The 17,079-nt window shown below is 43.6% G+C and overlaps 1 long non-coding RNA gene across 4 annotated transcripts in view; it reads left to right on the forward strand.

The window, feature by feature from the left end:
• Positions 1–17,079, forward strand: part of LOC121497159 — a 312,796-nt gene that overhangs the window by 67,302 nt on the left and 228,415 nt on the right. For 3 of the 4 annotated variants that reach the window (XR_005989418.1, XR_005989415.1, XR_005989416.1), the window contains exon 2: positions 10,637–10,818. This is a non-coding gene — a long non-coding RNA (uncharacterized LOC121497159). Of the gene's footprint in view, positions 1–9,799; positions 10,198–10,636; positions 10,819–17,079 lie in introns of those variants that run through there. The other variant, XR_005989417.1, reaches the window with a different exon arrangement.

Below are 17,079 nucleotides of genomic sequence, written 5' to 3' on the forward strand. Positions count from 1 at the left end.
CTGAGATAAAGAGAACTCCTACAGCACAGCGAGACAGTTGTCATGAACCCAGCCAGCTCTTCTAACCTTTCCTCATTTCCTGATTCTAAGTATATAATGTTAGTCAGTAAATAGCTTGTGGTGCCCCCCAAATCATTGACAAATGTTCTTTCTCAGTGTGGTCAGTGGGATCAGATAAACAACTGAAACTTTAGCCACTCTACTCCTCTATCCCATGGAGACTAAGAAAAAATTGCACATCCAGGAACAATATGTGCAAGGGTGGTCTCCTGGCAATTTGCAGCCAATTACAAGTGTACATTGCTTTGCACAATGGATGTGCTACTGAAAAGGTTATATGCAAATCGAATTTTTGTAAATTGAATTATATTTAACATGCACCAAGGGAACTGGCTATTTTAGGGACACCAAAGTTGAATTCATTTTGTGGAGCAGGGAACCCTTTGTAAAGCAAATTACCATCCTCCAATTCATATATTCTTTGATAAGGTCAGGTTTTATTATTTTGGACCTTTTTGAACTACAGCATACCTACAGTGTTAAAATGGTAATAATGAGATATTCAGAGCTGTCGCCAAATTCTAGAAGTAAGGGAAGACTAACTCTGATTCTCCTCCTAAAAGAAAAGATCAACTGGAAAAAAGAGACTTTACAGTTTTGATTTGCTAGGATACCCACGGAGCTATTGTTCGTGTCTCGGTCTAAGCCCAGCTGACTCCCCTAAGCCAGGGCTCTGTGCGCTCCTGTTACGTTAGTTCATTCTGGACCAGCAGGCTCCTCGGCTGGTTAAGTTCCCAAAGTGACAACCAGCCTCCCAGCAGCCTTGTTAACCCTTAGGCCCTCTTATCAGAAGGCCTGGGGCCTATCAGCTTTTTAAGGGCCCAGCAAATGTCTGAGAACTGAAAGAATATCAAGGAAAACTGCAAATCAAAATTAATAAATGTTTAATTAAAGATCTACAAAATGCAACATTGTGTCAACTTCATTAATTGTTAAGGTTGGTATTCATGAAAATTTAATTACCTAAGAATTAGAAAGGAAGAAACAAAAACTCATTATTCACAGCTGCTATAGTGGCCTGTATAAAAAAAATCCAAGGCAACCTATAGACAGACTGTATTAGTCGAGCCAGTTATGCTGCGGTAACAATCCTGAAACATCAGTGGCTGAACATAGCAGCAATTTATTTCCTTCTCATACAGTCTTATTGAAATTCTGAGTGACTCTCCTCTGTGTAGTGTGATTCATCACCCCAGACTTTGCCACTTCAGTGCAAGGCACCCACACCTGTTTCAGCAGAAGAGGAGAGAGAGACAGAATCATGCAGGAGCTTTTCACTGCCTCAGCCTGGAAGTGACCCATTTGAGAAGACCAATATGGGACTGCCACTCCCATCTCATTGTCCTCAGCTGGTCATAAGTCCCCTACCTGCAAGGTACCTGGGAAGTGTAGGGGTTTGTTTTGTTTTTCTGAATGCTCAGGGAGACCTCATCATATCTACCGTCCGTGTAAACTATTAAACAGTAAGAGCTCAGCAAGATCAATATACCCAAATCAATAGCATTCTGATACATCTGAAACAAAGAGTTACAAAATGGAAATTCAAATATGTATTAACTTAAAATGCAACAAAAGCCATCGGAACAAACCCAACAAGATATGTAAGATCTTTGTAGGGATGATTATGAAACTTCATTGAAAGATCGAGAAGATGTCAATCCTCTTCAAATTAATCTATAGCTTCAATGTAATTTTGATTAAAAGACAAGTAGAGTTTTTGGTGGTGGTTAGTAAACTGATCCTATAGATGATATGGAATAAATAACCCCAAATAACTAAGACAATTTTATAGAAGTAGAAAGGCTATGTGTGGCAGGTTGGCCGTGATAGTGTCACAAGTATAAACAGACCAATGTTGCAGAAGAGGAGTAGACTTGTATGTATGTGAGTGTGGTGTTTGCCAAAGGCATCCTTATGAATTAGTGCACAGAGGAGCAGCTGGGCCTTGGGATAAGTGGATACAAAATGAGTGATCATAGAGTGGAAATCATGGGAATTATTTTAAAACCAATCATTTTATTTTTTTATTTATTTTTATTTTTATGATAGTCATACAGAGAGAAAGAGAGAGGCAGAGACACAGGCAGAGGGAGAAGCAGGCTCCATGCACCGGGAGCCTGATGTGGGATTCGATCCCGGGTCTCCAGGATCGCGCCCTGGGCCAAAGGCAGGCGCCAAACCGCTGCGCCACCCAGGGATCCCCTTAAAACCAATCATTTTAAAACAAAATTATAAAATAACTTTCCAACCATTTTACAGCAAAAATAATATCTTTAGTGTGCATTCAAATGAATGTGGGCACATTCAAACATCAAACATCTTGGGGCCACCATTCATGAGAATGGTCAACCGAGTCATAAACTCTTATTTCTGCAATTGGATTTTCTGTTTGATCCTCATAGAGCATCCTCAGGTACTTGTTTGAATATCTCAGGAATGATGAAGGGAAATCACCACCTCTCCAGACAGATTGTTTCATCTTGGCTTATCTTTGGGTAAGGAGTGAGATAGAGCAGTGGGGAGCTTACAGTGATGGACTACCCACAGGCTGCACATTCACCCCTGTTGGAGCATGTCTGGTGACTCTGCTGGGTAGGGCTGTTGAGGGTGATTCACGTGAAAGACACAAGAACTCCCTGGAAGGAAACCACTTTAGGGGAGAGAAAGTCAAGGACACCAAAATGATCCAGAGACTGGGTCCTGGGGAAAAAGGAGAAGGTGATTTTCAATCTCACTGAGCACTGCTCAGGTGGACTTTGGTATCTTCCCTGATTTGTCAGAACAATACTGAGTCCTTTCTGCACCTTTCCTTTAATTCACCACCACCAGGTCGCAGCCCTCTCTATGGATCAGCTTTCTTCTGCTCCAAGAAAAGTTCTGATACACATTCATTACCCTTTTAGGTTTTCTCGTTTCCCCTCACTTGTCCCCTGACCACTATCAACCAGAATTCCAGTGCAGGTAGTCAAATTGTCCTTTTTTCCTAATAGATTAGTGGTAGTCACAGACAGGAGCTTTCTCCAGAAGACAGAGGAGAACCTGGGAAGACAAAGAGAATTCTAGAAAACAGAATGTTTCACTTGCCTGCTGATTTTTCCCAGAACTACCCTGTCTGCCCAACAACACATGAAGGAATGCAGGCTGTGAGGAGGCCTGTTGCCCCTCATCCCCGTGACAGGACCATCTGTCCGGCTTAGTGGAACACCGGGCAGCCTTCACATGGGAGCTAAGCAATTGGCCTAGCAATGCTAACTTGGGAAATAATTCTAGACTCTGTTTGAGGATATCAGAAACACTGTCCTAGCTCTTCTGGCAATGATGCAAGGAAGCAAAAGTCCCATGGGGGCCACAGGAGTATTGTGAGGAGGTATTGGGAGTGGGGACAGTTCAATAATTGACATAGAGTTTCCTAGAGTGAAACCAGAAAGGACAACACTCATCTGTATTGATGAATCATTATAATACAGTATTGTGATTGATTTTTGTTATTGGCATGACCTAATTTTAAGACAATGATGACCTAATTAGAGATTCAATTACATGTTATTTAAATATTTCTTGGGGGGAGGTGCCTGAGTGGTGCAGTTGGTTGAGTGTCTGGCTCTTGGTTTTAGCTCAGGTCGTGATTGAGATCATGAGATTGAGCCCTGAGTTGGGCTCTGCGCTCAGCATGGAGTCTTTGTAAGTTTTTCTCTCCCTCTGCTCTTCTCCCCAGCTCTCATCTCTCTTGCTTGCTCTCAAGTAAATAAAATCTTGAAAAAGATATCTCTTTGACTTCTGGCTCTAACATGAAGAATTAGAAATATATTTATAACAACACAGTAAGGAGAGAAGTTGAATCAAAGCAAGTGGTAAAGGAAAGAGACTGGAGATTCTAAAACTCAGACCCAAATATAAGATAATGATACGATGTTAACATTTGGCAAGCATGGACAAAGCAACTATAAATTTGAGAGGGACTTTGCGTGTCCCGTGAATGTCATAGGCACAAATCCAGTTGGCATCTTGGCCTATGGCCTCTTTAATCACTAAGTAACCTAATTCAACTAAAAATTTAGTTCTAAAAATGGCTTGTGAAGGTTACTGCAAAATTGTTTGGAACTACATAATTCTTTCCTTAGTAGATATTCATCTCTTGACCCCAGGAACATTTTTAATTAAGTATATGTTTTTAAAGAAAATCAATCTATAATATTAATATTAGGGTGTTTGTGAGTAATATGCACATATTTAGTATTTTGGGAAACTTGTAATGATTTACAGAATTTAGCTTATTAGAATACTAGGGCAGTGCTGTAATTCCAATTTAACATGAGTAGATTTGTGATTTTAAGCTAAATCTTTTTAGAAAAATGTGTTTGTTAGTTGGACAAAGGGTGTACCTAAAAAGGAAATTGAATATATGAAATTTATACACTCAGTTTAAAATTTCTAAAGCATTTTTTTTTAAACTTTTATTGGTGTTTAATTTACCAACATACAGAAAAACACCCAGTGCTCATCCCGTCAAGTGTCCACCTCAGTGCCCGTCACCCATTCCCCTCCAACACCCGCCCTCCTCCCCTTCCACCACCCCTAGTTCGTTTCCCAGAGTTAGGAGTCTTTATGTTCTGTCTCCCTTCCTGATATTTCCCAACATTTCTTTTCCCTTCCTTTATATTCCCTTTCACTATTATTCATATTCCCCAAATGAATGAGAACATACACTGTTTGTCCTTCTCCGATTGACTTATTTCACTCAGCATAATACCCTCCAGTTCCATCCACGTTGAAGCAAATGGTGGGTATTTGTCGTTTCTAATTGCTGAGTAATATTCCATTGTATACATAAACCACATCTTCTTTATCCATTCATCTTTCGATGGACACCGAGGCTCCTTCCACAGTTTGGCTATTGTGGCCATTGCTGATAGAAACATCGGGGTGCAGGTGTCCCGACGTTTCATTGCATCTGAATCTTTGGGGTAAATCCCCAACAGTGCAATTGCTGGGTCGTAGGGCAGGTCTATTTTTAACTCTTTGAGGAACCTCCACACAGTTTTCCAGAGTGGCTGCACCAGTTCACATTCCCACCAACAGTGTAAGAGGGTTCCCTTTTCTCCGCATCCTCTCCAACATTTGTTGTTTCCTGCCTTGTTAATTTTCCCCATTCTCACTGGTGTGAGGTGGGATCTCATTGTGGTTTTGATTTGTATTTCCCTGATGGCAAGTGATGCAGAGCATTTTCTCATGTGCATGTTGGCCATGTCCATGTCTTCCTCTGTGAGATTTCTCTTCATGTCTTTTGCCCATTTCATGATTGGATTGTTTGTTTCTTTGGTGTTGAGTTTAATAAGTTCTTTATAGATTTTGGAAACTAGCCCTTTATCTGATATGTCATTTGCAAATATCTTCTCCCATTCTGTAGGTTGTCTTTTAGTTTTGTTGACTGTATCCTTTGCTGTGCAAAAGCTTCTTATCTTGATGAAGTCCCAATAGTTCATTTTTGCTTTTGTTTCTTTTGCCTTCGTGGATGTATCTTAAATCTAAAGCATTTTAATAACTAATTTGTAAATCAGACCAAAAATTAGTCGAGGGCCCTCTTAAAACCAAGTGTTAAAATTTGCTTGATTTTGCAGCAAAATAATCCTCAGAGCTGAGCTTAAAAACCAAGTGTGTTTGAAAGTATAACCTTAATAAATTAAGTATCAGTTTTGAAAACAAAAGTAACACTCTGGATAGTCTTTTCTGAGCATAAAAAGTTGCATGAAAGATACAAAAAACTGATGTTGATCTTTTTTTTTAACATACCAAAACTTTCACATCCAGTGATTACCATTCTTTCAAATAGTCACCTTGAAGGACCCACTTAAGTGATACTTTTATCCCTCAAAACTCTTCCATACTCACTTTTGAGATAATTTTCAGAGCCGCTTTGGATTCTTTTACCCTTTTTCAAACATATTCAGACACCGAGAATTAGATGACAAAATTATTTAACACCAAACTTAATACGGTGGTTATCTGTGATTTAACAGAGGTACCCCAAAAATAAGAACTCCAGGTGTGATGGAAGAGTATTTCTTCTCCCCAGGTACTTCCTGACATCTTTCTACTCACATCCCTTAGGCAATGGACTTCCCTCTCTTCCTAAATAGCAAAGAAAGCTTTTCTAGCTGGAACTCAACCGAAACACAAGTTAGAACGTCAACTGAAACTAAAAATGACCAAAGGTTCTGGATTAGAGGGATGTGATCCAGAGCCACGAACAGAAGTGACGAGGTGTCTTGGTTAAGTGTGGGGATTTCTCAAGCGTTCAGGACACCCCCCTGCTGTTCGAAGCTATTGCAAGAATCCAGAGCAGAGAGGCAGAGTCAGCAACAAAAGGGTCCCAATGCCATCATGACTACGATCTCCAAGTCAGCTAGGATGTAAATGAAAATTACCTTCTGAATGTGGTTGACTCTACAATTCCCTTCCGTTCAAGTAGCCTAAGACCCAGGCGATAAGAGTAAGATTTGGGGAATGGGGAGAGGAGGCAGATTAGGAGAACAAATTTGAAAAGAGAAATCCTTCAGTTTGACTTGGGGTCTTAACCACCTCCACTGTGATTTAGGTACCAAGTATCCACTCTTATTTACGTATATTTTTTTGAAATGTGGAACCTCACATACATTGTTTCCCCAAGAGTCTGAACCCTTGCACATCACTGCTACATAATTCCTCCCAATTTTATCTAGTTTGATTAGTTAAGAAGTGGGTCCTAGAATTGAGATTTCTCCATCTTCGATAAACAAAACAAAGTTTCTTTAAAAAAATGATATAGTCGGGATCCCTGGGTGGCGCAGTGGTTTGGCGCCTGCCTTTGGCCCAGGGCGCGATCCTGGAGACCCGGGATCGAATCCCACGTCAGGCTCCCGGTGCATGGAGCCTGCTTCTCCCTCTGCCTGTGTCTCTGCCTCTCTCTCGTTCTCTGTGACTATCATAAATAAATAAAAAAATAAAATAGAAAAAAAAATTAAAAAAAATAAAAAAATGATATAGTCTCACCCAATTTTCTTTTTGATCCCTGTTAAATCAATGACGGTGAACAAAGGGACTTTTTAGTATTTGTTCTCAAGTCAATTGCTTTTAATGCCTGCCAGGTAATCCTAAAAACAAATTCCACCAACCTTGCAGGGAATTTCAGACAGAGGCTATGAAGAAGCGTTTCCACAAATGAATTGTGCACTTTGCCCCTTCCTCCCCCGGCCAACTATGTGTAGAGCAGGACAGTGCCAACATGCCTGGTGCACTGTTGACCTACTCCTCTCTCACATGTCCGGATCAACAGACCCTGAAGGAGACCACAGAAGCCTCAAGGACCTTTCAAAGTCACTCATTCACTCATTCATTCACTTGTTCATTCAAATCAAAGCTTTATTAAACATTTAACATGTACAAGACACCATGCTAGGCTCTGGACACCATCTATTCACAGATTGGCAAAGTTTTACAATTTGATTTCTTTGTTCAAAGTACCATCAAGGACACAGCACCTCTCCAGAGAGATTCTCTACTTAGCATTGGAAATTAGAGAGTGGCTCTGCAGGCAAAGTAGACACTAAAGATTAGCAAAGATATCACAGTCTAAGGAGGTTCTAAGTTCTCATTTATTCCAGAATGACCCTAGGACCTCAATTAGAATATATGGAAAATGAGGAGGAAATGCCTTCTCTCCTGGGGATAATGATGGCAAATTTCTAGTGAAAATGATATCTGCATATATGAAGCAGGCAAGACAGTGTGTGTGTGTGTGTGTGTGTGTGTGTGTGTGTGTGTGTATTGGGAGGGGGGAGCTGGAGAGGCCTGGGTTCACAGGCTGGCTCCCACATCTGTGAGCTGGGGTACATGGGGAAAGCATTCAGCTTCTCTATGCCTCAGTTTGCTCATGTACAAACCAGATAACATGCCCTCCTGTCAGGTGTTGTGACAAACACATACCATGAGAGAGGAGCTTATCATTCTGTGTGGCAGACAGCAGGTACCCAGATAAGCACTGAGGGAATGAACAAATGAAGGAATAGGAAAGTAGCTCATGTGGACACTAGAGAAGAGGAATGAGCATCAAGAACTCCGAAGAGGAAAAAGCAGGGTGTCTTTTTTTTTTCTCCCCGCCTTGTGCTTGCTTTCTCTTCTCTGTGGCTTAGGCCAAGGAGGTCAGGAGGGCCATGCGTAGAAAGATCCAGCGCTAAAAAATGGCTTTTCTGGATTCATGGGGACACACACGAGAAGATGAGGATGCAGTGTTGTCTGAAATTGCTCAAATAGGATAGTCTTATTTCTACAGACATTCCAGAATTTCAAGTAGCTATTATTAAAGATACTTGTATTGAAGAATTGCCCTACTTCTAGTTTGGAAATGATACTTGGTGTTCACTTGGGCCTCTTCAGAAAAACAGGCCACTAAGATTCCTTCCAGTAGCCCTTGGAGTTGGCCCAACCATGGTCTCCCCTTACTCCTCCTGTGCCTTTCTTTCCCTTCCTACTCCTGGTGAGGCTGGGGTGAGAAAGGGGAGCGTCCTGAAGTTACATGCTCCAGACTCACCTGCACAAAGAGTTTTCAGGGATAACTGCACCTGTCTTTGAGGTGCTTGATCTCTGGCCTCCCCACACCCCTGCCCCAGACCCCACCTTAATTTTACCTGCTCTGCTCTCCAGATAGTTTCAGGAGGTGTCATAGAGGATGATTTGTGTATCTGTAAAAAATTTTTAAAGTCATAGTACTCTTTAAAATGATTTCAGCCCGGGCACCTGGGTGGCTCAGTTGGTTAAGTATCTGACTCTTGTTTTTGACTCCAGTCCTGATCTCAGCGCTGTGAGATGGAGCTCTGGGTTGGACTCTATGCTGAATACAGAGCCTGTTGATGACTCTTTCTTTCCCTCTCCCCCTCCCTCCCTACCATGTGTGCTCTCTGTCTCTCAAAAAAAAATTTTTAATAAGAATTTTTTTAAATTAAAAATAAACAAAATCATTTCAGCCTAATTCCTTAATGTGACTCAGCTCCAGTATACCGATTTGTAAGATGGAACAGTCCCTCTGACACTGGGTGGTGAAACAAGATCATGTAGGAGGATCACTAGTCATGAACCAGGTGCCAATCAAAAGTCAATTTTGATTCTTGGTATCTCACACCACCTTGTGATGCTCAGTTCATCGTGTGGAATGAATTCATGGCCAATGTTTTTCATCAGCATTAGGCAAGCTGGAAGGGATGGGGTCACCTCATGTGAGACACAGGAGCATCTATAGCCTTGGGTGTGTAGCAGGAGGGATAGCGGGGGAACCACAGACCCTGGCCTGAGCCAGGCTGTCCTTTATGGAGCTGCCATTGGAGGTTGAGTCCTAAAGGGGACATTGCTCCCATCTCCATCCAGAAGATCTCACTTGAGTCAGCAGGTTGGGCCATTTCCCGCTGCCCTCTGACCCCTCACTGCCACACTGTCCCTTGGGCATGGTGCTTCCAGCTGGCCCTCCTCATTGAAGGCAGGGTGTGTGCTCTTACCATGCTTACCCTTCCCCAGATCTCAACATGTCTCCAACCTCAGTGACAGGATGCAGAGTCCAGATCGATGGTGTAAAGGTATTAAGAGTCTAGATTTCTTCCGACAACACAGAGAGGAATTTGAGCCTGTGGGGGAAACACAAGCCCACAAGTCTGTACTCCAGCCCTTAAATTAGGGAGCTAAGGTGCAAGAAAGCAGGGCCAAGTTTCAAAGCCTCAGCCTGGGGCTCCTGGGCCAGGGCGGTGCCTGCCAGGATGTCCACATCCATTTCTCAGTCTGTTTTGTCCTGGACTGCATCTTACTCCATCACATGGACAGGTTCCTTTTCCCACCGTTCCCCCATGCAGATGAGGACTTGGGAGTTACTAAGAAAAGAAGCTCAATTGTCCCCCTTGGCTTATCATTACTAACCAGGCAGAGGAAAGCTTCAGCCCACCATTGATTTAGATTAGCCCCTTCATTTCAATATTATTAATTACCCAAGTTAGCATACAGCGTGTCAACATCAAACCCCTACTTTTTTTTTTTTTGAATTAACTCTTTGATTTGCAGCTCCACTGCTGTACCTGTTTTCTTTCGGGCCTCTGTGACCAAAACAGAAAGACCTCGCAGGTATGGTTGCAACTATCACAAGCAAAGTTATTAGGCTGGGGACCGACACAGGTCACTCCTTTCCTAGGAGGCCACCAGGTCAATCTTTCGAGGTGACATTTCCAGAAGAGCTTGACGTTTGCCAAAGCTCTCTGTCGCATCCTGTGCAAAGTAAACAGAAGGGTTAATTTAGTTCTCTAATCTCTTGTTATAAGCCTAATTATTTTACATGTCTTCATTTCATTAATGAATTGCTGCTTTTTACATGCAGCTTCTTCCCCATTGCTTTTGTTTAAACCTCCTGGTGGGAAGGGATAGATTAATTTTGTTGTGCCTTAATGAAACTGTATGCTACATTAGATTTAACCATTTGGCATGCACTGCCAACATCACCATTATGCATAATGAATTATTTTTTGTGAGTCCCAAACTACTACAGGCCTTCGGTGTTCTCCTTCAGATGCTGTGATTATCCACCTGGCAGGCACAGGACAGCAAGTTTGGTCATCGCCCCTGGTGTCTAAGGAAACGACCTAGTGCCCTTTTACTTCCTGTCACTTGCGTGGGAGTGTCTAGATTTCCTCTCGTCATGAAGAACCCAGCTCTCCAGTTGATTTCCACTGAGCATCTCAAATGAAACTAGTAAGTCAATTTTGAGGTTTTCAGAGCAAAACCCTGTGCTAGGCACCTGGAGGCAGGGCATATAGTTGTTCCGTCTTTGTCATCACAGTTTAAAACAAGAGTCATTCATTGTTGCCTCCTGTGTCTGCAGGTCATCTGAGCTCTGCTTGGCTCGACTGGTAGCCCTGCTTCAGGCTGCAGTGGCCAGGGAAGCCCTGTTCCTCATGTCTGCTTTTCCTTCTGGGACCAGCAGGCTAGTTAGTGTCTGTTTTTACACCAGTCACAGAAGTTCAAGAGGGCAGGTGAGGATGTGTGGGGCCTCTTAAGGCTTAGGCTTGGAATTGACACACAAATTACTTTTACCCATCTATTGTTGGTCAGAGAAAGTCACATGGCCAAGTGTAAAGACAAGGGGCTGGGAAGATTCTCCTTTGAGAATTGGCCATGGCAAAAGTAGAGTTACAGGAACTGGCAAATAATTGGAGCCAACAATTAAATGGCTCATATATTTCTGATGGTTGGCCAGGTTCTGGGATGTGGCCATCCCAGTTTTCAAAGCTGGAGCCATTTCATCCCACAATTAAGGTCAGCCCCAGCCAAGACTCTGGAACCAGTCTTGTCTCTAGACAGTATTGAAGGATCTCAAGCCAACAACTCTCTGGCTCATCACTGAGTTAGTGCTGATCCATGTTCCATCAAGCCAGAACCAAGTCCTGTTTGAGTACAGTGGGGACTACAGTGGGGACTGCATTTCCTGGCCCTGAACTTGGGTTTCCCACATTTCTGTTGCTGGACCTACCCTAACATATTGTTAAGTCACCTTCTAAGTTACTTAAGTTGCCCTGATGGCCAACCTTTTTCTTTTCTTTCTTTCTTTCTTTCTTTCTTTCTTTCTTTCTTTCTTTCTTTCTTTCTTTCTTTCTTTCTTTCTTTCTTTCTTTTCTTTCTTCTTTCTTTCTTTCTTTTCATTCATTTATGAGAGACGGAGACAGAGAGAGAGAGAGGCAGAGGGAGAAGCAGGCTTCCTACAAGGAGCCCAATGTCGGACTTGATCCCAGACCCCAGGATCACGCCCTGAGCCAAAGGCAGATGCTCAACCGCTGAGCCACCCAGGCATCCCTTGCCAATCTTTTCTGAATTGTCTTTGTGAATATTTGATCTTAGGATCATCAGCCATTATTCTTTGCCTGGTCTCCCCCACAGGACAGAAAGGAAGCTCCAGAATGATATCCAGATTCGAGACTGGGAACACCTGCCCTTTCTTTTGCTACTGGAATTTTCATGTCCTAGAGTTCAGCCTATATCTCTGATCTCTGATCCTGGCCTTCCCCTTACCTGGTCTCCCTCACTACTCCGAAATCCTGGCTCCAGGTTAAAAACCCAGCTAGCAATACCATGTAGCCAATACCAAAAATTGAAAGAATGTTAAATTGTGTCATTATCAAGGTGAAGTCCTGAATGTCATGGCTACAAAGGCAATGAACTACAAATTTCACCTGGATGGAGTCCTGATGACACATGTGTACCCTGGAAGGTGTCCAGGTGATACTGTTGCTGTGCTGTTCCTAATTCTGTACTCAGATGTCACCTTCTCCATGACATCTTTCCTAACCTCCCTACTCGCTATTGCTACTCCTACCCCTCACCCAACCAGGCACTCCCTATCTTCCTTTCCTGCTTTATTTTCATTAAGAGAACTTATCACCATCATCTGCAGTTCACATTTTACTTTTTGTTTTGTTGATTGCCTCCCTTCACTACAGTAGATGTTCCATGATTTGTCTCTTCACCCCTAGAATGTATCATAGATGCTCAAGAAATATCTGCTGAATACAGGAAGAGAGGAAGGATAGACAGCAAGCAGGAGGCTGGCCAGAGTGGGCTGTCGGCTAGAGACAGCAAAAATAAAAGCATGTGTAAATGCATGAACTCACATATCATGCTGAGGACACCACTGAGGTCAATGCAGGGGCTTGGAGGCATCGCTGGGCTGCAGCCTCCCAGACTCGGCTCGCTCCTCTCTGTCAGCCAGTAAGGCATGCTCAAGGTTCTCCATTCCTTGACCCAGAGCTGTCCTTGGCCTCTCTTCCCCCCAACTCATCCATGCCTCTTGAAAACTAGCCAGCCAGCCCCCTGCATATCCACTTGCTTATCTCCCATTGACTTTGATTTAGACTTTGGCCCAGATCTGTCTGCTAACGGTCTCCCCACAGGGAACTCAAATGACAGTCCCAAACTAAACTATTTCCTCTGCCTTCAATAGGAGATCATCTTCCTCACCAGTCCCCTTCATGGCAGGTTTGGCTGTTGACACAACATCTATTTGGTTGTGCAGAGAGAATCCAAAGCATCTCCTTTTACCTTCCAAAGACTTATTGACTTCACCTGCTTCTCTTACCCCCTCCATGTCAACTGCTTCTGCTCCCAACCTCCTCATCTCTTAATTGGCGATAGTGTCCTAACTACCTTCCTTCTTCAAGTCCCCTTGAACCTCGTCCACTAATGTTTCCCAACATCTGGGGGCAAAGTTCAAACTTGTTAACAGGGCATATGAAGCCCTCCATGTTCTAACTGTCCCCTCTCCAGCTGCATCTCTCCTTCCTGTTGTTATGCTGGATTTTCTCTGGCCTTTGTACAGACAGTCCCTCTGCTAGAAGTTCCCTCTGCTTCCCTTTAAGATTCAGCTCAAGTGTCCTTATGATTTTGCCCATATGATATACCACATGTTTACTGTTTTTAAAAAAGATTTATTTTAGAGAAAGAGAGAGAGAGAGCATGCACAAGCAGGGGGAGGGAAAGAGGGGGAGAGAGAGAGAGAGAGAGAGAGAGAGAGAGAGAGAGAATCTCCAGCAGATTATCTGCTGAGCATCGAGCCCAACATAGGGCTGTATCCTTCAACCCTGAGATCATGACCTGAGCCAAGATCAAGAGTCGGTCACTTAACTGACTGAGGCTCCCAGGCACCCTACACTTACTTGCTTTTTAAAAGCCTTATTTTCAGTTGCATCAGTTATGTTCAGGAAATGATAGACATGGTGGGTTTTTTCCTGATTCATAGTAAATGTATTGTTATTAAATTAAAAATGTCCACCCACATGAGCCCCAAAGATCATCTTGGGTACCACAATTACCCTACTTTTTCAAAATGGTGAGCTGGACCATCTTGCTTTTAAAATCATGGAGTTGGAGAGGGCTTTGAGAGGCCAATCATGGCGCTTTTAGTAAGATCTTAAATATTATGCTTAGGTGGCACAATATTTAAGTTGTTAACAATTGTTGAGTGACTCTTACATGCTGGACGCTAATCTGTATGACTTACTTGTATTCATTCATTTAATCCTCATGCTAATTCTATGAAATGGGACCAAAATCACCTTACAAAAAAGAACATGGAGGTGCACAGTGGTTAAATAATTTGCCCAAGATCACACAGTTGATAAAGTCAACCCGTCTATTCAAACTGAACCATTTGCCAGAGTCCATGCTCTTACCTTAACCATATAACATCACTTCTAATAGGTTTTAGTGCCTCCAGTATTCTCTAGATGAGACTGTTCTTGGCACCTAAGCTTTGCTGCAGTGCAGCCTTTTCTTGCTGCGGGGAGAAGGGATGTTTTGCTGGAAGGCTGGCAGGATACCCAGAAAAGGTGACCTCTTGGAAATGGGCAACTCAGTAGTTTATGCTTCTTTAGTCTTGGTTTAAGAAGTTCTTTGTGGCAGGAGCCAAGTTGGTATCACTTTGATAGAATCCCTAGCTGCTGGCCTTTTGTGCTATCCTATGCATTTTTTGGTCTCCAGAGATAGCCTGAACTTTCCAGATCTAAGCAAGAAAGTTTAGGAACCAGACCATCCAATTTCTGCCTGAAACTCCTAAGGCCAACCCGTTGAACATATTAGAGACCTTTGTGCTTCTGCAGGGCAGGTTCTCCTACAGAAGAACCTCAATGCCAGGTGCTGGGCTCCTGCTTCACAGTATCTATACTTCCCTTGCCCTCTGTTTAAAAAAAAAAAAATCCTAGCTTGAATCATTTATGCACCTGATTGTTTGGGAGTTTTGTGGAACCTGTGCATGTCAATTAAACAGCTCATTCCTGTCAAATGCTTGTCACATTCACTGGGAGCCTGTGTGTCACAGCTTTTGAAATGACACAGCCCAGATGCTATGGATCAGCTCAGTGTCTCTTGCAGAAACCCATGCTCAGCTATATCCCTGTGGGTGATAAACAGGATGGATGTCCCCATCCCCTGATAAAGCATTTGTATCTACAAATGTATAACTCAAAAGGAATTACCACCAATATTCTTTTAATTGGAAATATCTTTCTTCCTCCTAAGCAGATACGTGCAAGCTCCTTTTCTGCAGAAGCCATCCATAGAAAAGGAACATGTGTGTGAAAGACAGCCTGTTTAATCTTTCCATGTAATCAGCTCCCTGGAGCCCAAATGCTGAGTCTGTAAAAGTTGTGAGCCCAGGCCGCTCTTGTATTCATTCCTGCTGAAGACTCACTCGGCCTGTCCTGCTCCTTCTTCCCAACTTTGGCAGTGGGGCTCCTTGGAAAGCCAGCCTTTTCTATCCTAAGGGAGATCCTCCATCAAAATCAGACGCCCTAGAAAAATAGAGCTTAGGCGAAGCGGCTTTTCTGATCCCATTATTGATAAGCTCTTAGAGCTCATCAATGAAAATTAGAACTTGTTAATCCTGTACATTTCCCCCCTTGATTTTTAATTACAGAAGAAAGAAGTAATGGATAACTTATGGGGCTGCAGAGACACTGAGGCTGTCAAGAGAAAATTAAATTTACGGTCAGAGAGTTTTGTTTTCTCAAGTGTCCTTGTAAAATGCAAAAGAGGCTCCTGGCATCACCAAGGCAATTCAACTGGTTTCCTAAACTGGCAGGGTTTTCCTCGAAGAAGCCCTCCTTCATTTGCCAAGAGAGTGTATTAATGACAAGGACTGGACCTAAAGGGAACTCATTCAGAAGAAAACTGCATTAAAAGAACATTAAGGGTGATGTTTTAAAGTCTGATTTAAACTCATGAAAGCAAGGAGATTTATTGTTGAAGCCAAATCGCCAAGCTGACGCGCCCTGCCTGGTAATGCATTCCGATTGGAGCATGGGGGATTGAATCTGTTCAGAAACATCGCTCACCGGGGCCCAGGAGCTCCTGCTGGGGGAGAAGAAGACAGCCACGGTGGGGGCAGCCACATTTCTGAAGGCAGATGGGACAGGCTGGCATCCCACAGGGCCAACCCACCAGGGAAGCAGGAGGAGGGTGCGCCAGCTGAGGTCAGCCTTGACATTAGCAGGTAGCTGAGCAGCCTTTGAGCTTCCTGACACCAGCCTGTGGCCGCTGGGGTGCTGTTCCCCGGGGAAGCCAGAGGCTCAGCAGGGTGTCCTGACCCCTCTCTTCTGAATCCTCTTTGGGACCCCTCCTGGGAATCCTCTTGGGCAACCCCTCCTGCATGCAAATACCCACAGCAGAATGTCACCCACCACCCACCCTGCCCCACTTGACCACAAGCAAAATAGAGCTTTGAGTGATACCATGCAGGTGTCTTACCTGGGCTGCAGACCTGGACTCCAGCCAAAAGGCCAGCTGCTTGCCATCTTGCAAGTGAGGATCTGATTTCTAGCTTAGAAGCATTGGTACCCATGTTGGAAAGGCACAGCGGAGCCACCCGAGAGAAATCAGAGAACGCAGCCCCAAACGTGTGCTTTCCCTTCCCTTCCCAGGGCAGGGGTGCAGCCAGCGTACCTGTCATCCCTCCTGATGCCAGCTTTTATAGCTCAGCCCTCCATAGCATCGCATTCTATTCCAAGTAGCTGTAGCCCTGCAGTTTGACTTAGTGCTTTTTCACTAAGCCTTGGAACTGATACTGTTCCTGGTATTTCAGTGCCTGGACACTCATTTCCTGGTGTCTGTGCCCCTCGAAATCTTATAGAATCTTTACCAGGTCTGGATGCAGGCTTGTCTTTGTAAACGGTTGACTTTGGACAGCCAAGGGACTGTAGGGATGTGGATATGAGGTAATCTGCCAAAATTAGAGAAGTCAAGAGCATCACAAGAGGAGAGATAGAAAAGCCTTTGGTGAAGACAAGTCCAGGATCCAAGACCAGGAAAGCCCACTGGAGTCAGGGTGCAAATGTGTCTCAGAGGACCAGGTGGCTGGAGGATGGGGAGGCTCCACAGTTAGCATGGGCTGCGTGATCGTTCATCGTGTATCGCCTTACTTGTACATCGAGAATTTCATAACATCACTGAGCATGAAGCTGTGGAAAC

This window comes from Vulpes lagopus, chromosome 8, assembly GCF_018345385.1.
Source record: "Vulpes lagopus strain Blue_001 chromosome 8, ASM1834538v1, whole genome shotgun sequence".
In the NCBI taxonomy this organism is placed as follows: Eukaryota; Metazoa; Chordata; class Mammalia; order Carnivora; family Canidae; genus Vulpes; species Vulpes lagopus.